Source organism: Lissotriton helveticus, chromosome 7 (assembly GCF_964261635.1).
Source record: "Lissotriton helveticus chromosome 7, aLisHel1.1, whole genome shotgun sequence".
NCBI lineage: Eukaryota > Metazoa > Chordata > Amphibia > Caudata > Salamandridae > Lissotriton > Lissotriton helveticus.
Window position 1 is genome coordinate 892394779 of NC_136068.1, and position 26793 is coordinate 892421571.

The following is a 26793-nucleotide window of genomic DNA, read 5'->3' on the forward strand; positions in this document are numbered from 1 at the left end:
TGTCATGCTGACATCCTCTGGCGGCTGCTTGCTTGTCCCTTCTCCTGCGTCTTGGCCCATGTGTGATTGCAACCAGCTGGTCCCATGGACCTCCGATGCTGTCTGAATTTTCTGTAACACCACCCCCAGCTCTCCTGGCTGCTCGTTTCCGCCCTGTGTCTCCATCACGCGTGCCATTGGTGGCCTGGTGGTCTTCCTTCTAGGAGGGGTGATGCTGCCCTACTTGTGCACCAAAACTTTGAACAGTATAACTGGGCCTTTAACCAGCTCCTTGTTATTCCTTCTTGGTGGGGTGCTGCCGCCTTTCCTTATGCACCAAAAATCCTTGTCCCAACTACTGTGTCTTTTCTTTCACAATTACGGTCCTTTCTGATCGCAGAACCAGGCAGGGGCTCGTGCAACCAGCCCTCAATTGGCTGCATTGCTCCTTGCACACTGGGCGTTTCGAGCAGAGAGCTTAACTGCTGGGCTGTACGATTATCTTGCCCTGTGCCCCGCGCGCGGCGAGCCTCTGTCCCACCTCACCACTCAGGCTCCACCCCTCGCACTGCTCCTGCAGCACCACCTTCCTACTGGCAGTGTGGGGATGCTTAGTGCACAAAGCCCGGCCTCCCTACGTTCTCCGAAGGGTTCAAGACTAGCACTCCTGTCCCCCGAGGGCCTCTTTAAAACAAAACACCGCCTGTTCAGCTTACTTGTGTTCCGGCAAGTCATCAACGGTTGTCCTCCATTGCACGCTGGAGCGGCCACACCCGTTTGTTAAATCCCCCGGCGGTCAACACTCTTCGTTGAACTTCCGAGTAATGAGGTAGCACGGCAGTCCTTGTACCAGCACAGCAGTACTTCTTCCTGGCAGAGTATCCACAGTGTTCCAGAAGTGTACTGAGTTGGTGGAGTCAGAGGTCCAGTAATTATATCCAGTTGTGCCTTTAAAGTGGGGGAGACGAGCACAAACCCCACTAGGCCCCAGTAGGCCACCAGGGAGGACACCACTAGAGGGGCCAGCCCATGTGGTATATATATATATATATGTGATTAACAACTCCTCCTCAGCACGCTCTGCGCTCGCAGACACCGCCTCCACGCCAGCATGAAATGAGGTAAACGGACCAGCAAAGTCAGCAACAGATGGTATTTATTCCATAAACAGAACCAGCGACGCGTTTCGAGCTGCAAAGCCCTTGATCACGCTGTATTACCTGATGATTACGATTACGATGTATTACCTACTGGCGGTCGCCAGTAGGTATATATAGTTAGGATTTTTTCTCTATGGGATTTTTGAAAATTCTATGTCTAATAACTTTGGCGTTTGTGGACGGAATTGGCTGAAATTTTCAGGAAAATGGCACATTTTGTTTCTGAGCAGCCCTTGAAAATTTGGGGGGGGTTCGTCAAGGGGGGGCCGAGAAAAAAGGGGGGTCCCAAAACGTGTTTTTAACATTGAGTTTTCCATAGGGCGGTTGGCCTCACTTTTAGCCCGAACGGCTGAATGGATTTGCACGAAACTTGGCAAAATTGTAGGGACTGGTAGCCCGATGTGCCTTTTGTAGGTCTCAATATATGTGCTACAGTGTATTTTGAGAAATTAACGTTTAATAAAAGATATATATCTGTAACAGCGGACCGGGCAGCGCTCCAGGACGCGTACTTTTCGCGCAACTGAGCTTTGTGAAGCGAAGCTGATTGGTTCTCCGGCGTCTGTCAACATTCCAAACAGTCCGTAGCGGCCGCCATCTTGTCTCTCGGTAGGATCGAGAGACAAGAGGAGGCGAAAGCGAAGGGGCAAATGACCATAAGGGGGAATAGTAGATCCTCGCTGACCCCCTAGGTTTGATGTGGAGGTTTTAAAAGGGCCCCGCGGGGCAAAAAAAAATAATAATAATAATAATCGAACGGCTGAATGGATTTGCACGAAACTTGGTAAAATATTAGGGACTGGTAGCCCGATGTGCCTTTGCTAGGTCTCAATATATGTGCTCCAGTGGATTTTGAGAAATTAACGTTCAAAAAAAGATATATATCTGTAACAGCGCTCCGCTTCGCGTAACGGAGGTTTGCGAAGCTGATTGGTCATTCTGTCACTGGGCTATAGTTGGGCTACATCTGGCTGATATTTGGGCTACATTTGTTTTTTTTCGTCTCTGGCGGCCATCTTTGGGCTACATTGGGCTACATTGGGCTTCATTGGGCTTCATTGGGCTACATTGGGCTACATTTGGGCTCCAACATATATATAGGCCAATGTAGCCCAATATATATTTTTCAAAGTTAATTTTCGTAAAAGATAATCCATATGCCGTGCTTAATATCGCCAACGGCATTGTGCCATAATATTCTAGCATGCGATTGCGGAACAGTGTCAGCAGCTGCAGGGCGGGAGGTTGCATAGGAGGGACATCCATATTTAAAAATGTAAAAAAGCACAAGAGCGTCCGCTGATAATGCAAGTAAAAATGGCAATCTACGAAGCAGAGTGGAAAAAATAGAATGAAAGAAAGCAGGGATGACTCCAAAGATTTTCTCAAATGAAGTCACGAGACCACTGGTAACAACTTTAAAAAAGTGCGCCAGGGCCTTTGTGGAGGATGCGTTAAAGATAGTCCGAACCATTTTGCTGAAATGGAAAGGCAAATCTGAATTGAAAAGGGTCTGCACCTCTGTACGGGTGTTCGCTATGTGAAGCACGAAAGTTTCACGGGCCGAACTCAAGGCCACCTCTCTCTGAGACAAAAGAGCTCTTTCTCTTGCCATGCCGTTGAAATCTGCTCCCAAGGTTGGTATTTGTGGCGAGATTGAAAACTCCCTATGTTCATGTGTGGGAGGAAATAGAACATTTCTGCAGCAAATAACCCGTTCACTTACTGTTACGATAAAAGGAATACTTTTAATTAACCCAGAACAATCTTCATTATTGAGCATCAAATAACTACCATTTTCCAACAACTTGAACGTGGGGATGATAGCAGGAACTGGCGTGCCTTGCAACACGCAAGCCATATTTGGTCGGTGTTTGTTGCATGAACCGTGTAACTGTATGTGCCTACACATTAGTGAATGATCTGGCGTCTCAGTGCATTCCTCTCCATTCAGATAAACTTCTTGATCATCTTTGAAACATCTGTATGTGTATGGAAGCGACCAGACCTCATGAAGAAAAGCACTACCTAAAGGTTCATAACGACCTATTGGTATATATTTCATACAATTTGAAAACTTATATAAAGCAAAAGGCAGCGTTATTAAACCGTGGATAAGGCACGTTGCCAAAAAACCCGCAATCCTCTGCTGATGATGTCACTGAGCATGTCATGAATGATGTAATATGTGACATCATCAGCAGTGGATTACGGGTAATAGTATCTCTAGTTTACTCCCCTATAGCTGTCTTTCTTTTACCATAAGTGTCTGTTTCCTTCCCTTATACTTACTGTTTTTGGTTCGCTTCCGGTGCGCGTACCGGCGAGCGAACTGGGAAGCGAACTAAGAGAAATAGAGGTTGGCACAGTTCCAAATATTGTACCAATTTTTTAATAACGGGGAGGTAGTTCTGAAAAGAACTTTTTTTTTTATTGTTTTTGTTGTTTTATATTTTTTGTATTATTTTTCGGAACATTTTTTTACTTTTTTTGAATTTTTCTGAACAGTTTTATATTTTTTTGGGTTTTTCTTGGAGGGGGCAATGAAAACGATTCATTGTAAAGGGCTCAACAGGAGCAACAAAACAAAAAAAAAGTATTTATTATTTTGGGCGTTTCGTACAAACTTGCATATGATAGTCAATAGCTCTGTTGATCAGAGTGATGCTTCTTTCTCCGTAGGAAATGAATCCATCGCAAAATACGCAGATGTGTTTTACTTCACCAAATCTCATTTGTATATTTGGCACCATCTCCCTGCCCTCTGGTCCCGTTACTTCCGGTACAACAGATCTTCTGGCCATAATAGGGAGATTATCTAGGTCGTTCCGAAACTGTGCAGCACTGTAGTTGTTAGGATGCCACCTAGTCATATGGCGATGCATTGTGTAGTTTCCGAAACTGTATTTTTTCTCGGTTCCTCTGGACAGTCTATCTTGACATATAAGGCAAGTTACGTATCTTGCATTTACTTTTTTCTGACCTTTGGGAATTTTAAAAAATTGCCAAATGAAGTTTTCTTTCCGGTGAGACGTCCTGGGCTCCTCAGGCAAAAACTGCCTCTCTTCGTGCTTGTCGTCCTGTTCCTCTTCTTCCTCTTCTTGTTGAATTATAACTTGAGCAGGTGGTCCACTCTTCCTTGGATGTGGTGGAGGTGGTGGGGAAGCACCAGCTGAAGCTACTAAAGAAGCCATTGCTCAGTGATCACAAAGGGTCTTTCTCTCACAATGATGAAAGTCAGAGTGAGGAAAGAAGGAGGGATTTTCATCATTTGGGAAAAACAAGAGTTCTCAACCAATGAAAAGTGTTCATTTTAGATTATATGACCTAGTCTTACATCATTAGGAAACCAAAAGTGAAATGAACCAATGAAAAGTGTTATTACCAAGTCACATGACCTGCTGTGTTTACGTTAAGCGCTTTGCAGGGCCTCCCGGTTTGCTTCCAGAAACCTGCGCTTTGCGACTCGCTTCGCGTACCAGTTCGCTAACGTAGCACGTCATATGACGTATCACGCGACAACGTGAAACGTCATGCGGACGGGAGGCGTCACGATGTTGTTTTGTAACGCGGCAGTTGCGGTAAAGAAACGTTTACCGGCTCGCGGTCTATTTCGCGGCATCAAGGTCAGCTAACGGGAAGCTTCCCGATTCGCGAAGCGGGAACGAAGAAAAAAAAATATTAAAAAAAAAAATTATTCATAAACATATAAAATATATTTTTGGATTTAAAGAAGAATACATTTTACAGCTACAGATATTAGCTGTTAAAAAACCAATGAAATTCACTGAAAAAACCATAGGTTATAGACCATATATAGTTAGGAATTAGCATTTACAAAACCTTGAAAATTCACTGAAAAAACCATAGGTTATAGACCATATATAGTTAGGAATTAGCATTTACAAAACCTTATTTTACTCACACAAAACCATTGAAATTCCATATATAGTTAGTTGCACTAACTATATATCGCGCACCCGCAATCCACTGCTGATGATGTCACATATTACATCATTCATGACATGGTCAGTGACATCACTGATGACATCACTGATGACATCTCAAATGACATCACTGATGACATCACTGATGACATGTGATTTGACATCAATGACCACATCACTGATGATATCATTCATGTGACAATACAATGCATCTCCTCACATTTTAATATAACCTCTGTTTCACCCAGTGTTAAATACAGAGTATAATTTTTGAAACCATTGACACACCAATACTAGTTACTACATACGCACTCACTGATTCCTATGTCTACACACACATTCACTCATTCACCCATACAATCATTCATACATACAATCACTCATCTTTACAACACTATCATATGCACTCATACACCTATACAGACACTCACAGTCTGCCACTCATCCATGGAGTTACTCACACACGTAGTCAGTCCTGTTAAAGAATCAATGACACTTCCATTTTCTTGTCTATACAGTTAAACATAGAGCACCTTACATTTTCAAACATATACTAACACATACTTACCTTCTTATAGAATCATTGATACAAGTACACATTGATCTGCACAGAGTCACACACCTCCCAGCCAGCCAGCCACACACACACTCAGTCTCCCATACAAATACTTGGACAATCAATCAGTAACCCATATAGTTAATCATATAGCTACTGATCAACACGTGCAGCAGTTTACAGAACAACAGACATAATGATGCTCAAATTAAGATAGTTTAGTCACTAACCCATGCACTCAGTGAGACACATTTAATCACTCACTCATACATTCAGTCATGCACCTACTAAATCCTTTGTCCAGACACTTATACTTCCACTCATTCTTCAATATGTAAGACACATTTTAACTTTACAGAAACACACAGTCACTGGATGATGTCATCAGTGATGTCATCAGTGATGTCATTTGAGATGTCATCAGTGATGTCATCAGTGATGTCACTGACCATGTCATGAATGATGTAATATGTGACATCATCAGCAGTGGATTGCGGGTGCGCGATATATAGTTAGTGCAACTAACTATATATGGAATTTCAATGGTTTTGTGTGAGTAAAATAAGGTTTTGTAAATGCTAATTCCTAACTATATATGGTCTATAACCTATGGTTTTTTCAGTGAATTTTCAAGGTTTTGTAAATGCTAATTCCTAACTATATATGGTCTATAACCTATGGTTTTTTCAGTGAATATATATATATATGAAGCAAAGAACTCTGGGTAGTTCTCAAGCTTAGGTGGAAAGCAGCTCCTGTATAGAGCACGCTCAACACCAGCGACACTCTAGATCTGCTCACATCAAATTTCTGCTTTTCTATCAAAGTCTTTAAGCATAGGATTAGCACAGTGCCATCCATGCCGAGATAGAAAGGGACAAACAGCCTGATTCATGTACATGCCGTTTTGCGTGGCCCTAATAGCGAATCATAGCGACTCGCTATTGAGGACACGCAAAACGGCATTCATGTAGGAATTGCTAATAAAATAGCGATTCCTACATGTTCTTTATTTGCGAGTAGCAAATTGCTACTCGCAAAAACTCCCCATTCATTCCTATGGGCCAAGAGGCCCATAGGAATGAATGGGGAGTATCCCTTATTTGCGAGTAGCAATTTGCTCCTCGCAAATGAGATAGCGATTTTAAGGGTGCCAGGGGTGTCCAAAGGACGCCCTGTAGCACCCCTAAAATGCACATTTGAACAGGTGTTGCGCACACACATGTCCAAAGGACATGTGTGTGTGCAACATGCAACTTAGAAAAATGCTTTTAAAAGCATTTTTCTGAGTTTTTGCTATTTACCGACAGGTCTGACCTCTCGGTAAATAGCGGCCCCAAAAGTGCAAAATCGCTATTTCTTGATGTGTCATGAATAGCATTTGAGGAATCTCTATTAGAGATTCCTTAAATGCCATTCCTCGCAAATATGCGAATTCTTAAATAGCGATTTTTGCATTTGGGATTGTGAATACCAAATGCAAAAATCGCACTCGCAAAGTGCCAGATTCTCAGAATCTGGCCCTTTTGCGAGCGCTATTGCCTACATGAATCAGGCTGATAGTCTTTTGCCATTGCTACAGCAAAGTCTTTAAGCATAGGACTAGCACAGTGCTGTTCATGCCAAGCTGGACAATGACAAAAGCCAATTACCACTCCAGGCAGAGTATTACACCTTTGAATTGGTAAAATACCAACCAAGCCCACCTGAAATGAGTAAAAGCAACCCTGACACAGTGTTTCGCACTACTTCAATTTTTAAATACATATATACATACAGAGAGCGCGAGAGAGAGAAATACTCTCTCTCTGTCGATATATATACAGAAGGAAATAAATATCTCTCTGTATATATATATATATATATATATATATATATCCCCTTCTAAACCTCTACTTCATAAACTTCACTGGCTACCATTACGCTTGCGAGTGAAGTTTAAAACCTGCTGTATTATACACAAGGGCTTAAACCAACTGGGACCAGAATACCTGGCCAGAAAATTTGTCCCATATGTCCCTACCCGTGCTCTCAGATCCAGTGACCAGTTGCTACTAAGTGTCCCAAAGATAACCAAATCAAGGCTAGGTGGCAGGGCTTTGTCCGTAGTTGGCCCCAGTCTTTGGAACTCACTCCCGCTTGCACTAAGACAATGTCACAATCATCTTCAATTTAGGAAACTATTAAAAACTTTCCTTTTTAATTTATTTTAAATACCAATTGCTGGATTATAGGAGTCTATACTGCATTTATTTTCATTGTTCTGTTGTCAGTTTCTATTCTGTTGTCAGTTTTTACTGGTTCGTCATCAGCGCGGAGATACACCTACGGGAGTTTATTCATAGCGCTTTACAAACATGCAAATAAATAAAATAAATAAATATATATATATATATATATCTTAGAAACAAGAGAAAGCCAAACTGCCGTCCCGGGTCCCCAGGCAGAACAGAAGCCTCCACGATTCCAATCTTAGGCAAGAGATCGTTTATTAAGCAGCGCTTAACAGAAGCGAAAACTGACGCGTTTCGGGCGGATGCCCTTGATCACAGTCAATTGTTAACCCCTCAAGCCTGAACTTTTAAATTACTTGTGCATACCATGTGACACTCATAGACACTGAAGACATACTATAATTACGTGTTTGATGGCATCAGTTCGGTCGCCAGTAGGTAGTTATAGTTAGGATTGTTTTCCATAGGGAAATCGCAACATTCTATTGGCGCCGGTTGAGGAATCTGCCTGAAATTTTCCTTAACTTTGCCTCGCGGCGCTCCGCTCCTTCCCTGAAAGTTTGGGGGGCATTCGTCAAGTGGGGGCCGAGATAAAAGGGGGGTCCCAAAACGTGTTTTCCCCATGTTAATTTCCATAGGGCGGTCAAACTCACTTTCAGCTCGAACGGCTGAATGGATTTTCACCAAACTTGGCAAAATTGTAGGGACTGGTAGCCCGATGTGCCTTTGCTATGTCTCAAGAAATGTGCTCCAGAGGATTTTGAGTAATTTAGGTTAAAAAAAAAATATATATATATCTATAGCCGCGCCCCGGTACGCGCACCGGGGAGCGCTCCGGGCGCGCCACGCGACTTGCGCACGGAAAGCTGATTGGCTCTCGGGTGTCTGTAAACATTCCAAATAGTCCGGAGCGGCCGCCATCTTGTGTCTCGGTAGGATCGAGACACAAGAGGTGGCAAAAACAAAGGGAGAAATGACCAAAAGGGGGCAGGGTAGACCCCCCCAATTTCCAATTTTCACGGGGGGAGCGCCCGGTACGCACACCGGGGAGCGTACCAGGGAGCGTACTTTGGTGAAAAATAGTGAAAATAATAGTGTAAAATAATCATTTTGAGTGATCACAGGTAGGGTAGTTTTGAAAAGAGCTTTTGGGTTCTGTGGCTGTTTTAGGTACCTACAAGTACGTCCCACACACACCCACACGCACACAACCCCACACCCCCACACCCACACACACCTCACACACGCACACCTCCACCCACACCCAAACACCCCACACCCCCACACCGATACCTTACACATCCACACCCACACCCACACATCCCACACACCCACACTCACACACACACCTCACAGACACACCCACACATCCCCCACACACTTCCCCCCCCACACATGGGGAAAACTCAGTGAAACAGGAAAATATTAATTTAAAGTGATTAGAGGTGGGTAGCTCTGCATAGAGTTGTTGTGTTGTTTGGGTGTTTTAAGTACCAACATGTAGGTACCAATGCTGAGTCTTAAATTTAATGTACACCGTTTCCTCTGTAGATATGTTGCATGTTGTTACAGAAGTTATTGTGGTATATGGAATCCATATCATAGTCTGTCAGGAAAGCAGAAAGAACATGGAGGCAGGAGATGAAAAAGAGATGTCAAATACACATTGGAGATAATATAGTGGGAGAAAGGAAGTAACTATGAGCAAAATTACTATGTAACATAAAAAAATTGCACAGTATACTATAAGTCTGAATTTACAATATAATCAATTTGGTACTAGTTTATGAATTACATATAAAAATGAATAATGTCTCGAACAATTTTTGGTTATTAAATATAAATTTATTTTTCTGATTCTTTTTCCAAATTTAACAGAACTTCTAACAACACATTGTCGGAAATGTCCTCATTTTCAATCAGCGAATCTACTGCTTCTATACATTGAACTAATTCATAGTCCCGTGATTCATCCATGAAATCTGAGTCTTCATTATCTATAAAAAAAAATTCACGCTGTTCTCCAGAACAATTTTGAAGGAAATATTCTGCTCTCCTTCCATTTTCTTGCTGTAATTTGCATAAAAAATAAATATATCAGTAGAGATAGGGCACTGTTGGGTTTGAGTTCAGATAGGTAGTTTTGATTTTTTAACAGTGAAGTTATCTTTGGGCAGTGTATGGTATCAGGCTGGAAGTAGAAATATAAAAAAGTGTATATCATAAAGCCTAAGTAAATTCATAATTATACAAGACAAGCCTAACTCATCCATAAGTATAACAGAGAAGCCTATCTCAATCTATAACTATTACAGAGGAATAGTATATAACTATCAGAAAATGTTTTCCAAATTAACTTAAAGTGCACAACATACTTTAGTTTTCAAAATAACATCTTACCTTTGAAAAAAAAGTTTAAGTTCTCAGTGAAAATCCTTTTGAAATGTACTTTAGGAAGTATTATTCAAAATGGCTGTGTTTCCCTCTCTTTCTTTATATATATTCATGTACATAACCAATCAAATGTCATGAAATAATAGTAGAAAATTAAAGTAACATTTTAATTGGTTGTAAATTCTAACACTTCAGATGTGTTTTTGTCAAGTAATTCACCTCAGGATATTTAGAGAGGGCTACAGGCCAAATGGCTCAATGGAATTCCACCAAATTTGGGAAAATGGTAGGGACTGGTATGTAGTATGGCCTATTCTATATTTGGTAAAAGTGTCTCCAGTGGTTTTTATGTAAATTAACTTTTTTAATTTGTGGGAGCGCTTCCCGGTGCGCGCCCCGGTACGCGTACCGGCAGCACTACGGGAGTCCTCCATTTTGTGTTTCGGTAGATTTGAGACAGAAAATGGAGGACAAACAACGTTGGGAATGGGTATAAGGGGGCATGGTAGGCACTCCCTGACCCTCTAGGTTTTCTGAGGGGGTCTTAGGAGGCCCATATAGGCGAGAAAAAAAATTTAATTTTTCGCGGGGGGAGCGCCCGGTACGCGCACCGGTGAGCGTACCGGGGAGCGTGCTTTGGTGAAAAATAGTGAAAAAAGTTAGAAAAAGAAAATCATTTAGAGTGATCAGAGGTAGGGTAGCCCTGAAAAGAGCTTTTGGGTTCTGTGGCTGATTTAGGTACCTACAAGTAGGTACCAATGCACAGTCTTAAATTCAGGAGGAATATTCTATTCCCCTCATCTGAGAAGTGTACACCATCTGCTCTGTAGATATCTTGCATGTTTTAACGCAAGTTGTTGTTGTATATTGAACCCATTCCATAGTCTCTCATGTAAGCAGAAACAGATTTATTCACATGTTTCCGTGCTTTCTCAAATTGTGGACAAAATTGGTTGGACCAGTTCCATTTCTGTCTTTGGCATATATTGGAATATACCATGGCAGTTTGTGTGAAACATTGTCATCAATTGCCCAAAGGTGTCCTTTAAAAGCATCTCCAGACCTAACCCAGTCAAAGTGCCTAGGTCATTTCCACCACAGTGCAAAATTATGAGGTCAAGGTGTGGCAGATGGTAAAAGGTTTTCACCAATGGTATCAATTGATGACATCTCAATCCTCTTTGGCCAATCCATTTTATGTGCACATTTGGTAAATCAAGGTTGTGAAAATTTCTGGTAGCTGCATACCTTTGAGCCCAGTGAATGTAGCTATGTCCAATAATCCAGACAGAGTACATGGTGAGAGGAGGTTCTGGTGCAGTCAGATGAAGTGTAGGAATGAAATGGCAGTTGGAACAGTAGGAGTTTGCAAAAAAAACTGTGGAGTTTCAGTGCTCTTGAATCACAAGCAATGATTGATGGATTCAGATAGTTGAAAACTGAAAGTTTAGGGTGCATGGTTCAGTTATGTGAAAGAAGTAATTTGAATGGTTAAGAAAAAGTCATTTAAAGAAAGATTGCAGTGGATAAGCTGGTGTATTGAGAGGTCAAACATGCTTTTTGATTTGCAACATTGTAGAATAAACGTTTAACCCTGGGAGCTCAGTGAGGAGGGAGTTGCTATGGTAACAGGAAGAAAGGGCTGAGGGGGGAAGGGTGTTGATTTGAAAATAGAGAGGGAAGAGTTTTGATCGGTTACCATGAGGAATATGTGTGTAGAATTAGAGGTTTTCTCTGCCATTAATGGTTGCAGTGCCTGGAGAACATACCTTTTGCTCTGCTAAAGAAATATTGGTGTGTGTATCTGACACTGTTCTGAATCTCCTAAAGCATTTGTAAAGGTGAGTTATGATTCATTTAGATAGAGAATTCAGATTAAGAAGCTGTGGCGCCTCAGGGTCGGGGTGAACTTCTAGGGGGGTCGGGGTCGGGTCTACCGCCCCCTCAAACAGACTCACAGAGACCGGTGTGCGGGGTAACGCAGGTTTTATTGTTTTAAATGTTCGTTTGCGAGGTGCAGTCTTTCTATAGTATGGCAGCGCGGTCTCCGCCTCCTCTGTCAGTCTCTGTTGGCGTTTCTCAGCTGCAGCTCTTCGCACGTCCCGGTGGCTTCTGGGACTGGGAGTCCTGGAGCCGTCCTCCACGATGCCAAGTCGTCCGCCGTGCAAGGGAGAAAGAAGAACAGCGTTTTAGCTGACTGCCGGTGTCGCAATCACTGGGGAGGGAGTGAGGGCTCACACGTGCAAAACTCCTAAGGACTACGGTGGTGAGAGGTGAGGGAGGGGTAGTGCGGCAGGATGTGAGTGTGAAACTACTGTCGTGGTTTAAACCACTTTAAGCCCGCCCAACCTGGAAGCCGTGCACGTACCTCTGGGAGCCACACTTCCCTTGTTGAAGTGTGGCTGGGCGAAGCGCCTTCCTGGTGGCCTCCTGGCTTGTCGGTTTCTCCTTTCCGATGTCGACCCTCCGTGCGTCCTTCCCTCTCCTCGTCTGGGTTCGCCTCCGCGCCTCTCCTCCGTTCTCCCACTCTTGCTTCGGCCTCGGGTCTCAGATGTTCTTTGGTTTCCCGGCTCCGCTCTGCTCCGATGTCTCCCTCGCTCCTTTGCTCTCGTCTCTCCTCCGCCTTCGTGCTCCTCTCGCCTTTGTCCTCGCCTCTCCAACCGTCCGCCTCTCCGTCTTCACCTCCGGGTGTGTAACACACCTGTGTGGTGTCGTGGGCGGCTTTTACCTGCTCAAATGGGGCGTATGTGGTGACGTCTTCTCTGTCCAGCTCCGCCCAATTAAAGAAGCAGGACTCTCCAGCCTCCTCGTGATCCAGACCGTCTGAGTCTTCCGCGCTCCTCCAGGCGTCGGTATGCTGCACAAAAAGAGGGGAGACAGGTGACTCAGGCCACCCCGGATCCACCCTGTCACAGAAGCACATTGATTTTCTTTGCTGTTGGTTTGTGTGATGGTTTTTGAAAATGCATGGTTTCTATATTTGTAAAATAGAGGATTTGTATTTTGTGAAATAGTGATGTTTCAGTAGTGTAGTTGAATGGTTGTACATAGGACTTGCACTCTGTATCTATAATGTTATTTTAAAAATCAATTTTAGGGTAAATGAATGGGTTTCAGTAGTGAAAATGAATGCATGTATATAGGACCTGTGTTCTGTTCCTAAAATGTTAATTGAAAAACGATTTTAGTGCAAATCAATGGGTGTCAGTAGTGAAAATGAATGCTTGTATATAGGATCTGTGCTGTGTTTCTAAAATGTTAATTGAAAAACGATTTTAGTGCAAAACAATGGGTTTTTGTAGTGAAAATGAATGCTTGTAAATAGGATCTGTGCTCTGTTCATAAAATATTAAATAAAAAACGATTTTAGGGCAAATTAATGGCTTTCAGTAGTGAAAATGAATGCTTGTACATAGGACCTGTGTTCTGTTCCTAAAATGGCAATTGAAAAACGATTTTAGTGCAAATCCATGGCTTTAACATTTTTAAGAAGGAATAAATAGTGTGTGCATAATTATATAAAAATATTTGATTGTTTTACAAACATGTTACCTGTTTTACCTCAGATTGGGAAGCAGACTGAGTTTCTTTGCTGTTAGTTTGTTTCATTTTTTGGGTAATGCTTGGTAGGAATGTTTGCAAGAGATAGGAAATGTATTTTGTAAAATAGTGACTTTTCAGTACTGAAATGGAATGATTGTACATAGGACCTGCACTGTGTTTCTAAAATGTTATTGAAAAATCGATTTTGGGGCAAATTAATAGCTTTTACATTTTTGAGAAAGAATAAAAAGTGTGTGCATGATTACATAAAATAATTTGAAGCTTTCACAATCATGTCAGCTGTGTTACCTCAGATTAGGAAGCACACTGAGAGCGTTATTTATGAAAACAGCGATGCGTCACTTTTAACTGTGCACTCCTTGTGACACCAATGATGCATTATATTTATTGTATGCCGCATCATGTTTCTAGGACTTACAGATAAGTCAGTATTTCTGATGTATCTGTAAGCGCAAAAGTGACGAATTGCTGGAGCGTGTCACAAAAATGACGCAACTCCAGCAATGCATCCTTTCACATGGGGAAAGCCCCATGTGAAAGCGTTTGCCTCAGTCTCACGCCTGCTGTGAGGCAGGTGCAAGATTTTGACGTAATACTTTCCTAAAAGTGACGCATCACTATTACAATGCTTTTTGCGGGGGAGTGCCCCCTCTGTGTACATTACACCTGACAGAGGTATAATATGGCGCAAAAAGGCACATGATTTATGCCGCCGATGCGTCAAAAAAAGTGACGCATCAGCAGGGCAAAACTGACGCAGGCCCTCATAAATGAGGTTCATCTTTTTTTGCACACTACTCCAGTTTAGTCCTGTCCACTGCACTCTTGGACACAAGCCTCACCTTTTGTGCTCCCCTGGACAGGCTTCATTACATCTGCTCTCTTGCTTAGGCCTCATAATCTTTTTTTAGAATAAAATTTGAAAAACAGAGAAAAGGTCATATGTATAAGGTTTTCATTGCACTACTGAAACATTTTTGGGGCAAATTAATGTCTTTTACATTTTTGAGAAAGAATAAATAGTGTGTGCATGATTACATAAAAAAATGTGACCTTTTCACAATCATGTCACCTGTGTTACCTCAGGAAGTAGATTGTGCAGATGAGGTGTGGCATGTCCAGAGGGACAGAGGAGGTGAGGCCTGTGTTCCAGACTGTACTGGGAGAGAGGCCTTTCGTGGAGAGCGTAGGTGGGGAAGCCTGTGTGTAAGAGTGCAGTGGACTAGACTTCATGAAGCTTATCTCCTACTGCACTCTTAGACACAGGTCTCACTTTCTTTGTACCTGTGGACATACCTCTCTCCCACTACACTCTTCAATACAGGTCTCACCTCTTCAGCACCCTTGGAGAATCCTCACTTGATCTGTAAACCTGAATAGACTGTTTGCTTTTTGTCATTGCTTTGTTGTTTGATAATAGTGGTCTATAATGTGCTATTTTTTTCTTTAACACAGATTGAAATCAAGATTTCAAGAGTAAGGAAAGATGCCCTCAAGGCAAAGAAGAAGGAAAAATGAAATACGGTTACAAACAAAAACAGCAACGGAATTACAGCACTCTTCAACAGCAAATACTTCAAAAAACAGGAACAAAGCTCCTGATAAGACAACTAAGTCTTTCTTACGGAACATATGTAGATCAAAAAAAGTGTTGGACAGCATGTAGAAAAAGAGAATGAGACAGTAAATTTGAAAAGGAAGGAGAGACCCTCAAAGAATCCTACAACTGGAGCAGGAGAGAATAATATGTATAGGAATAGAAGGCAGAATCAGTTTAGAGACATTCGTAAACGAATGCTTCGCAATAGGGTGGTTTTAAATTTGTTAAAAAACATTAGGAAAGGTAAACAGAGAGCTGCTTTTTATAAGAAAAAGAAAAATGTAGAGAAGATTGTTGATCAGGCTTTTGAAGTTAAGAAAAAATTATTTATTTTAATAATCAATAGAATTAGGACACTTAACAAGACAATTGATGTTTTCAAATCAAACAGTAGATGGAAAAGAGTAATTAATCGGACTAATTTTTGTAAAGTTTTTTCAGGAGAATGGATGCACAGTTCAAGTTGTGAGCCATTTTTTAATGAGGAGAGTTACTTCCAGGAGAATGATTTAGTGCATGCAGTTGACACCAGTGGTCGAGCGTATGAAGTGAAAGACGGTTGTCCGATTGAAAAAGAGAAACTTGTGCCTAGAGAACCAGAAGAGGTGTTAACTGATGAAGTTTTAGGGAGATGTACTAAGGGTCCAGTGTGCACTTGGAAGTGTAGTCGTATTTGTAGTGTGCGACAGGAATCAATTGATTTGTTTTGTAATTTCTTACGTACATATAGTAAGAAAAGTCTAAAGCAGAAAGTGAAGTTGTTGCAAGATTTAGATCCTTGCAGAGTGAGAGAAAACACAGGTTTGCAAGGGCATTCACTGGCTTGTCTTTCTAGAAAAGTCTGTCAGAGTGTTTTTCATCATTTTAGGATGTTAGCAGTGCATCATAGCAAAATGAGGAAATTAGTGAGAATGTTGTATTATGCAAAAAGTCCAGCACTTAAGCTTAAACAATTAAACAGTGCTCTTTTGCATGGAACTGAATTAGATGTGAAAAAGATTTGTGAAGAAATTGAGATTTGTTATTTTGGTGAAAAAGAGGACAGTGTAGAAATTGACACAGCAATTCAAGGTAATGTGGAAGAGAATGTACAGATTTCAAGTACAGAAAAGTTTGAGCAGGAAATTACCAGGTTTAAGGTGAAATCAAATGAAAGGCCGAATTTTACTTGTGTGTGTTGTCGACGAAGTCATTATAAACATCAAACTAGATTTGTTGATTTATACGTAAAAAGTGAAAAGATGAATAATTATGAGTGGAAGGATTTTGCAACTTATTTGTGGGTGGAGAATTGTTTTGATTTGAGTTCTGATCAGCGTATTTGTAAATATTGTTATGATAAATTAAATCAAAACAGAATGCCTGCTAGAGCTGTTCATAATAATCTGGAGTTGGTAGACATTCCCCGTGAATTGATGGATTTAAATACATATGAGTCTATTTTGATTCAATGTGTCCATCCTTTTCAGGCAATTTTTTTTTTTTCATCCTCATATGCGTGCATAGCTCCAATCTATCCAACCAGGAATGTGCCTCAGAGCTGGGAAAAACCGGTTGTGCTTCTGTACTGTCTCAGCATTAGCTGGGAGGGAGATCTTAGTTGGAGAGGGGAGAAGCCAAATCCCAACAGCACGTTCACACAAGCCTGGAAGTTCCTGCTTAGGGCTATTCATTGGAAGATAGTGCTCGTGACACCGTAGCCCCATTTGTTCCATGACTCTAGGCCATTTAAAAACAATGGTTGGCAATGCTCGCATTAATCATAGGACCCTGGAGAAAAAAAACCAAAAAAAAACCCCCAGGCTCAATGCGACCGTGCCAACATTGTCCAAAAAGCTCTCCTACTTGGACTTCCACCTCTAGCTAGATCAAGTTTGGAAATCTGAAGTACAGAGGTTCGCCATTCATGAATGGAAGGAGGCTGGGCGTCCTTCCAATGTCTACAGATCTCTCTGCGAGCTGCCAAAATAGAATAGAATACAAGATTAGAAGCTGCATTACGTACTTTGTTCTTCAGACCAAAGATAACGAGAGCAAGATCTATGGAGATGCGAACGCCCAATGCTAAAGATAGATCATTTCCTATCGAATCCCAGTATGTTGTTAATTCTGGACATTCGTAGAACATGTGGATATCAGATGCGGCAACAAGTTGGCATCTTGGGCACGAGACCGGACCTGTCGAAGAGAATTTTGACAGTCTCAACGGGGAGTAGTAAGCCCTGTGAATTGTGAAAAGATGGTTCCGACGTAGCCAAGCTGGCTTAACCAGGTCCCATAGTGCCACACAGGAAGCTGACCAAAGTTCCTCTAGATCTATTTCTGGCAATACGTCGGCCCATAATGTTGCAGGGAGGCAAAATTTGCCATCTATTTCCTCCATGATCTTCTTATAGCAAAGAGATATTTCCTTTTTTACAGGGGGACTATCTAGGAGACACGTAACTAATTCGCTAGTGGCACCTATAGGTAAACTGCTACTCCGGGATGCCTGTGTATTGTATGCCTGGGACCAACTTGAAATTTGTATAAATTTGAATCTGGACAAACTTGGCCCAACCTTATTTGCTAAGTAGTCCCAAGGGAGTAGTGTTCCATCCATGAACAGGTCACCCCAGGTATTGATGCCAGCCTCTCTTAATGGTTGGGTTAATGTATCTTCTGCCCAAACTGGGGGAGATGGTAGGTCCCATATTGGAGCTCTCTCTGAATAATACCCCAGTTTAATTGCCTGCCTCATTCTGTACCATGTGGAAGCTATCACTTTAAAGTCTTTAGTTTTATTTATTTTTTAAATTTTGGGTGTCCAAATTTAAACAAGAAGCTACCCTGTCCCACTCCCTCACAATTCAATAACATAGAGAACATGTGGCCTACCCCTGTTGCTGCTGGTATTTTTAGCAACATGCGTGCATGCGAAAGCTGAAAAGCCCACGCATAAATCTGAAGATCCGGTCCCGCTAACCCTCCCTTCTCTCTGCGGCGTCTTATTTTCTTCCAGGAAATTCTTGGACTTTTACTATTCCAAATAAAATTTGAAATCGCGCTTTGCAGTTTAGAAATTAATTTGGGATCAAAATAAAGTGGTATTGAATTAAATAAAAAGGAAATCTTAAGCAGAATAGACATTTTTACCAAATTAACCTTACCTAGGATGGTGAGTGGAAGATGTGACCAATCCCTCATATTTTTACGACACTGTGCTGCTATAATAGAAAAGTTTGAGGAAGCGATCAGGTCAATGTCTTTAACTATATTTACCCCCAAGTATCGTAATTGAGGTCTAGATGTCTCATTAAAAGTAGTTAAGTCGGTGTTCCAAGTCAATGACTCTGTTTTAGAAGCGTTTACTTCGTATCCAGAAACTTTGCCAAATTTAAGAGCCAGATCTATCACCTCTGGATATGCAACATTGATATCTGACGTAAAAATCATAATATCGTCAGCATAAAGTGCCACCTTTTTTTCCCAATCACCAAAAATAAAGGGTTTAATAAGTGCGCTATCTCTTAATGTTTGTGCAAAGGGTTCTATATACAAGTCGAAAAGGAGGGGAGACAAGGGGCAACCCTGTCGGGTGCCTCTGGTTACATTAAACGACGATGTAAGGCCCCCATTAATCAGAATTGAGGCTGAAGGGCTACAATATAACAAATCTATTGCCCTGCGAAATCCATCTCCAACGTTAAACTTTTTCAAGGCCTCCAACAGGTATAACCAATTTACCCTGTCGAAGGCCTTGGTAGCATCCAACGTCAAAATAGATAAGGGGAGAACCTCTTTTATGGCCACATCAATAGATCCTATTAGTTCATAAGTGAGCTCATTTAATTGTCTCCCTCTTATGAATCCTTTTTGATTGGAGTAAAGTATATTAGGGGCTACCTGGCCAAGCCGTTTGGCTAATATGGTAGCGAAAATTTTATAATCAGCATTCAAGATTGAAATAGGCCGATATGAGCCACACTCAGAAGGGGGCTTCCCTGGCTTTAAGATAAGCGTTATTGAGGCGTTATCCCATGAGGCCGGCGGTACTACTCCTTCCCTCAATATTCGATTAAACAGAGCCGCTAAGGTTGGAGATATCTCTGAAATCATATGTTTATATACCTCACTCGGTAAACCGTCGGTTCCTGCCGCCTTGCCCCGTTTGGAACCCCTTATAGCCTTCTCTACTTCGGCAACACTTATTTCCTCTTCCAAAAACTTGCTCTGCTCGGGTGACAGAGAAGGAAGGGAGATGCCCTCTAACCTGTTGCCAATATCGTTAGTATTGATATTGAGATCTTCCTGATAAATTGTCTGAAAGAATGTTTTAAAGGTTTCTCTAATTTCTGCGTCACTGGTGAGGGTACCCTTATCTGATGTAATTGAGGCGATATTATTACGAACCCGGTCTGATTTGGTTTTCCAGGCCAACAGCCTACCTGCACCCTCTCCATACTGGAAATGAGAGAGTTTGCTTGCCTCCCATTTCTGCAAGACTCGCTTCTCTACTATCGAGGATAAGTTATTTTTAAACTCATTTAGCTCTGCAAGTTTCAGGGTCAAGTTATGACTGTCTAAAGCTCTGTCAGTATCTATACAGGACTGAATGACAGACATACTATTCTCAATAGAAGATATTTCTTCCATGTACTGCCTTCTCCTGTGAGCTACCCTGTTCTTGACTATTCCTCTTAGTGTACACTTATAGGCATCCCATACTATACCAGCGGGGGCTGTATCCGTATTAAGAATGAAAAATTCGCGAGTCTCAGATTGGAGGAATTCTATATCCTCTGTTGATGTAAGAAATGACCTGTCAAAGGACCAAAGTTTGGAGGAAGAAGATTTAGTGCCCCACTCCATTTCCAGCTTCATCGCTGAGTGATCAGATAAATGAGATGGAATATAGTCTACTGAGATGATAGAATCCACCAGAGATCTGCTTATTAGGATGAAGTCTATTCTTGAGCTATGTCTATATTTGAGGTTTCTGAAAGAGAAACTCTGCCTTTGGCCCTCTCTCAGCCTCCAAATATCGACATATCCATATTCTCTCATTAAACCCAGTAGACAATTTCTAGATTTGGAGGGAACTTGTTGCCTGCTATTTGTATATTTATCCAATAATGGGTTAATAGTGATATTAAAATCTCCAGTTAAGATCACCGGCTCAGGAAAACTCAAGAGTTGCTGGAATAAGGATTCTAATGCAGAAGGGTCATCGCAGTTTGGCCCATAATAACCTGCCAATGTTATAGACACCCCACCTATCTCTACAGCTGTGATGGCCCATCTCCCTCCCTGATCTACCTTTTGTTGAAATATTTTTAGATTTAAGTTTGAAGATTTTTTAAATAGAATTGTAACCCCCCGCGTGTTTAGTGATTGAGATGTTGAAATAGAGGAATGTATCCACCTTTTTCTCTTCACTAACTCAAATATCTCGCTTTCAGTTAAATGCGTCTCCTGGAGTATAATGATCTCGGCTTCCACGTCTCGAAGGTACTGCATGATTTTGTTAACCCGTGGTTTGGTGCGGAGACCATTAACATTCCAGGACAAGATCCTAGGCCTACTCGTTTTTCTTACAATAGGAACTATATATCAAGCATACCTGCCTATAGGTTCTCATGCTTATTCTTATCTGCCAACAATAAAAAAGAAGAATTGAAAGAAAATAACTACAAAGTATGATGATTGGAGCTTTATCGATAATGAATATTTTTCCTTTTTTGCTACCACCCCTCACCCCCCGTCACCCCCCCTCCCATGGGAAACCCCTGAACTCACTACCCGGAAGATTCCGGAAGTAAGTGCTCCTAGCTCTTCCCCGTCCCCACCTCATGTGTCTCTCTATTTAATATAATGTGATAGCTCGCCTCATATATGTAGCGAGCATAGATTAAGTGGTACTAATCTTTATTTTCCTTTGTATTCCCTTATTACTTTCCCATCATATGCCTTCGTCTTCCTACCCTTTTTTTTTTTTTTTTTTTTACAGCATTTTATCTAAAAGAGACTTCTGGTAGAGGGAGTTTTTATCAGTTAATGGTTAGCACCCTTTGTTACTCCTTCCTGCTTCCTAAAGACATTAGAAGTTCGTCAGCTACCTGTACCGAGCGAATGTTGTGCATTTTATTATCCAACATAATCTTGAGGGATGCAGGGAAGCCCATCTGCACTGTTGCACCCAATCTACGAAAGGCATCCATTCTTCTTCCTAGCTCCCACTGTTTATCTAGCGTGTGTCTTGACAAGTCAGAGCGTATTTGAAAGTTAAAACCTTTGCCTGCTAGCGATTTTTGTTTTAGGGCTAGGTTCAGAATATACTCCTTAACAGAATAGGTGTGAAAATTAACAAGGATTTTTCTCGGCTTGGCCCTTTGTAAATTACGCCTGAAAGGATCCCTATGGATTCGTTGGATATCCAAAGCTAATTCCTCGGGGGTGTGGGGGAGGCTGAGAGAATCTTTTAATAACGAGATTATGTAGCTCTTGATATCAGTTCCTTCGCTACCTTCAGGAACATTCAAAATGCGTAAGTTGCTGCGCCTGGCATTGTTTTCCACGACCTCCATTCTTTCTGAGATAGCCAGATCTTCCCTCTTTAACTTTTGTATGTCTTCCTGAGTGCCTTTTGCCCGCATGGATATTTGACCGACAGTTTCTTCCAAGGCTTGTGTTCTTACCGACAGATTACCAATCTTTTCGTCAAGTGTTTCACAAAAATTCCTTATGTCCCTTTGGTTTGAAGCTGACTCTGCAAAGCCTTCCTTAATCTCGGCCGATAGTGACGCAAACATCTGTTGCAATGAGGCAATTGAAATAGGTACTAGAGTAGAGACTAGAACTCCCTCTTCTCTCTGACTGGGTAGAAGCTTGCCATCCAAGAGTTTAGAGGGTGGATCTGAAGCGGAAAGAGGCTCGGTAATTTCTCTAGCTTCGAGAGCTTCTGGGGTTAAATCGTTAGGAGGGTCTTCACGTCTACTCGTCAGGGATAAGGGAACCCCAATAGAGTCACCTAGCCCGGACTGATCGCAGTGTGCACCTACGCTCTCTCCCAAGCAGTGGTGTACTGCTGTTTGCAATGCGAAGTCAGAGTCAAGTTCCTCCTGTAGTTCTTCCTGTAGTGCAATGGCATCTATAGGATTGGTAGGGTTGATAGGAGCCGAGACTGAGGCTGAGGCTGAGGCAAGGTCTTGCTCACGTGACGCCATAGCCCAAGAACCCGAGTTGTTGTCCTTAGGGGTACTGTCTCTCTGTAGGTGATCTTGTCCTATTTCCAAAACTTGTGGAATGACCTTGAAATAGGATCGGAGAGAAGGGGTGATTTTGGTAATTGGGTCCGTGGGGGGCTTGATCTTATTTCGCTTTCTTCCTCTCTTTGCTTTAACTTCTGTCGAGAGGTATGAAGACGTTCTTAATGTTTTTGGGTTGGAAAGTTTAGCAGTGCTTAGAACGTTATCAGCTTCCTCTGCTAGCTCCCTAAACGCCCCCCCTCTAAGTTTAGTAGCCCCCCTTTGTCCTTTCTTTTACGAGAGGTGCCTGCCCTCTCCGAGCCCCTCACTGTACTTTTACTTTGGGGATTCTTGTTAACCTTAATAGTCTTATCAGTCCTGTCAGCAGCTGTATCACACATACATTCAGGAGGTAGATTTGCCTCATTCAGATTACACCCCGCTTTTATCCCACATTTATTTCTTTCACAAGCTACAATCCCTGCTTCCACCTCCTCGTGTGTAATACTTGCGTGGGGCCCGGTACAGGTGTCAGCCGTGGAGAAGCACTGAGAAGTGTTGGAGGCTGAGGCGTCTTTACGGCTCTGTTTGACAAAGCTTGTTAATGAGCTGCCTCTGAGGCTCCACACCCGCCTGTTCCTGCGCAGCTCCAGGGCGGCCTGCCTCCAACGAAGTAGCCCAGGTGAGTGCTGCTCTCCCGCCGGAACCGAAGGAGCCAAAGGGCGTTGACCGCTACCGTAGCTGAGAACGCCGATCTCAGAGCTCCTCTCACCGGACCCGCGGTGCACGCCTCCCTCGCTGAAGCACATCGGGCGTGTGCTGTTCGCTATCAAAACAAATACGGGAAAACGTTGATTTGACCGGGAAATGCTTCTCTTAAGCCGCCATCCTTAAACTGTTTAGACTGCTCGCAACAAATCCAATATCTTACTTAGCGAGCGGATCAACTTGCATAATCTGAGGTAGGAGCGGAGCGGAGCACCGCAGCAGTCAGCCGACTGCCGCCATGTTTCCCCTTTTCAGGCAATTGTTCGCATGGAGCCTAAGATAGGGAAATCGCCTCCTACAGATTTGCAGAGAGGATTAAAGGGAAGAGTTGTTTATTTGCCTCTAGATTTAAAAAAAAATATTGATACAATTGGTATAGAAAAAGTAGAAGAGGAACCTTTAGTTATTCTAGTTAATGGGGTTCCGACAAAGAGTAAGAAAATCTGGCAAGATTTAGTGGATGTTAGGAAAGTCAAAAAGGCAACGTTGTATTTAGTCAAAAACAATGAGTATTACAAAGATGTATGTGTTGCAGAAGAGGAAACAGCTGCAGATGAAGACAGTGATTGTTCAGGCGGCCAAATTGAAAAAGTTGATGTGTCTAGAAGTGAAGAAATATATGAACATTATACTGTTCATCCTTTGCATTCCAAAGAAGTAATGGGGAATGCAATTGAATTGTTTCAAATGAAAGCAGCAAAAGGAAGTCCCATTAGTGTATGGGAAGAAAGTTTGGAAGCTCGTTGTTTTCCACAGCTATTTCCGACAGGTCGAGGTGGACGATATGACGATCGACCACTTCAAATTCCTGCATCTGAATATCGAACTGTAAGATTATATGCTGAAGATCCAAGGTTTCGTCAATGCATTCCCTATTTGTTTCATTTACTGTATCAAAGTGACTTGTCTGGGCTTTCTTATGCAGTAAACCATATACTGAAAAGTGGAGCACATCTGCAAAATGTTTCGGCGAGGGACTTTATGGAGAAAGTGAATCTGCAAGATAATATTTTGGAATCTCATTTAATCAATCTCATGGCATGTCAGCATGGTACAAACGAGTATTGGTACCGTCGTCATGGGGAATTGAAATGTATGCTAAGAAACTTAGGAACTCCTACATGGTTCCTCACTCTTAGCTGTGCCGAGTATGCATGGGACGACTTACTTCAATTTCTACGAGAGGCAAATGCAAATATACAAAATATGGAATTCAAAACAACTGGAGAACTGTGTTCTTTGGATCCAGTGAATGTATGCAGATATTTCAATCATAGATTTGAAGCTATGATGTCTTTTATTACCAACAAAAAAAATCCTCCCCTTGGAGAGGTTTTGGATTTCTTTTGGAGAAAGGAGTATCAAGCGAGAGGTGCTCATCACATACATATGTTGTTGTGGTTTAAAGATGCACCCAAATTTGGAACAGATTTGGATGAGACAGTGATGAGCTTCATTGAAGAGTATTCAACATGTGCTGTTCCGAAAACTACCGAAGAAAACAGTTTAAGGCAACAAGTTTTACGCTTTCAATCCCATCGTTGTGGAAAGTACTGTCGTCCAAAATTCAGAAACAAGGACAAGTTCTACACAAAATGTCGTTTCAGCTTTCAACGACCAATGATTTCTAAAGGAAGAGTAAATAATTTGATGTCTTCTCTGCGACATACTGTGATGAGGAAATCACCAAAAAATACATACAATTTAAAAAGAAACGAAGAGTCCAAGTACATCAACGACTACAACCCAGTGATTTTGTCCATGTGGAATGCTAACATGGATATTCAATTCGTTGCTGACAACTCTATTGCTGTGGCTCGATATGTGACGTCTTACATCACAAAAAAAGAAAAGACAGAACTGAAGGAAATGTGGGAGGACATTTCACATGAAAAGAGTCTAAGCAAGAAATTATACAGTTACAGTCCGAAGATGTTGTCGCATCGAGAAATTGGAGCATATGAATTTTCTGATCGATTGTCATCAGCAAGTCTCTATGCCAAATCTAGAACCATCATTTGGGTGAGTCTAGGTCTTGCTGCAACACGAAATCGAGTTTTGAAATCTGTACAAGAAATAGAGATTTGGCGGAGAAAGAACCAGAAAGTACAGATATTTTGAAGACAAACATGTTGGATACATACTATCCAAATAGAAGTAGTCATCTTGAGAACAGTTGTTTGTATGAAGTTCTGCAAAACTATATTTATAAGAGAACCATTAGAGAAGATATCAACAATGGAATATATGCTATCATTGGGTGTGAAGGATGTCTAGTGAGACAGAAAAAAGGCCATTTGATTAATCATCGAAAATTGAGTTGCGAAAATCCAGAGAAAAGGGAATTTTACTATTTAGCTCTTTTGCAACTCTTTATGCCATACAGAAGAGGAACTACTTGGTGATTTTCTCTGTTACGAAGATTCTCTTAATGCAACCAAGGATACCATAGAATGTCCTGTTTTTCCAAATTATCTGCAAATGTTGAACGAAGAAATAGAGCAAGAAGCCACAATTGCTGCAGAGATAGCTAGAGACAGTTCTCAAGACAGTCAGAGTTCTGCTTCATTGAGTCAGGATCCACTTGGAGGACCAATTATTAAAAATGAAGCTGCCACTGCCATGGATGAGGTGGAAAGAGCTATGGAACAAGCTCAAGATGATGTAGTTAACTTATAAGATTTGGTGAAACAACTAAACCTTGAGCAGAAACAGATATATGACGAAGTCAGAGATCAGATTGAACATGGATTCACTCATGAGAAAAAAGAGTGCTCATGTAGATCATTTAAACCAGTCCAACTGTACGTAAGTGGAGAAGCAGGAACTGGAAAAAGTTTTCTGATTAAAGCAATTACAACTTATCTGCAGAAAAGGACTGAATCACCGCTATCTTGTGTTGTTACCGCTCCAACTGGGCTGGCAGCACATAATATTAAAGGGATTACTTTACATCGTTTACTGATGCTGCCAGTGGAGCATGATAACAAATTGCAATATCACAAGCTATCTGGAGATGCGTGTTCCGAAGTTTCGAGAGTCCTGAAGAAAATGAAACTTCTTATCATTGATGAAGTATGGTGTCAAATATAATGCTTGCTTTTGTGCATTTGAGAATGCAAGAGATTCTTAGAACAGACTATGATGTCTTATTTGGAGGAAAACATATTATTGTTTTTGGAGATCTACTGCAGTTGACTCCAGTGAAAGGACAACCTGTGTTCAAAATGCTCACGCATGAAGATACCAGGAAGTGCCTAGGAAGCATTGGAAACGTTAATATATGGTTAAACTTCAAATATGCAGAACTGCTTCAAAATATGCGGCAGGCAAAGGATGAAGATTATAAAAATATTTTACAAGAT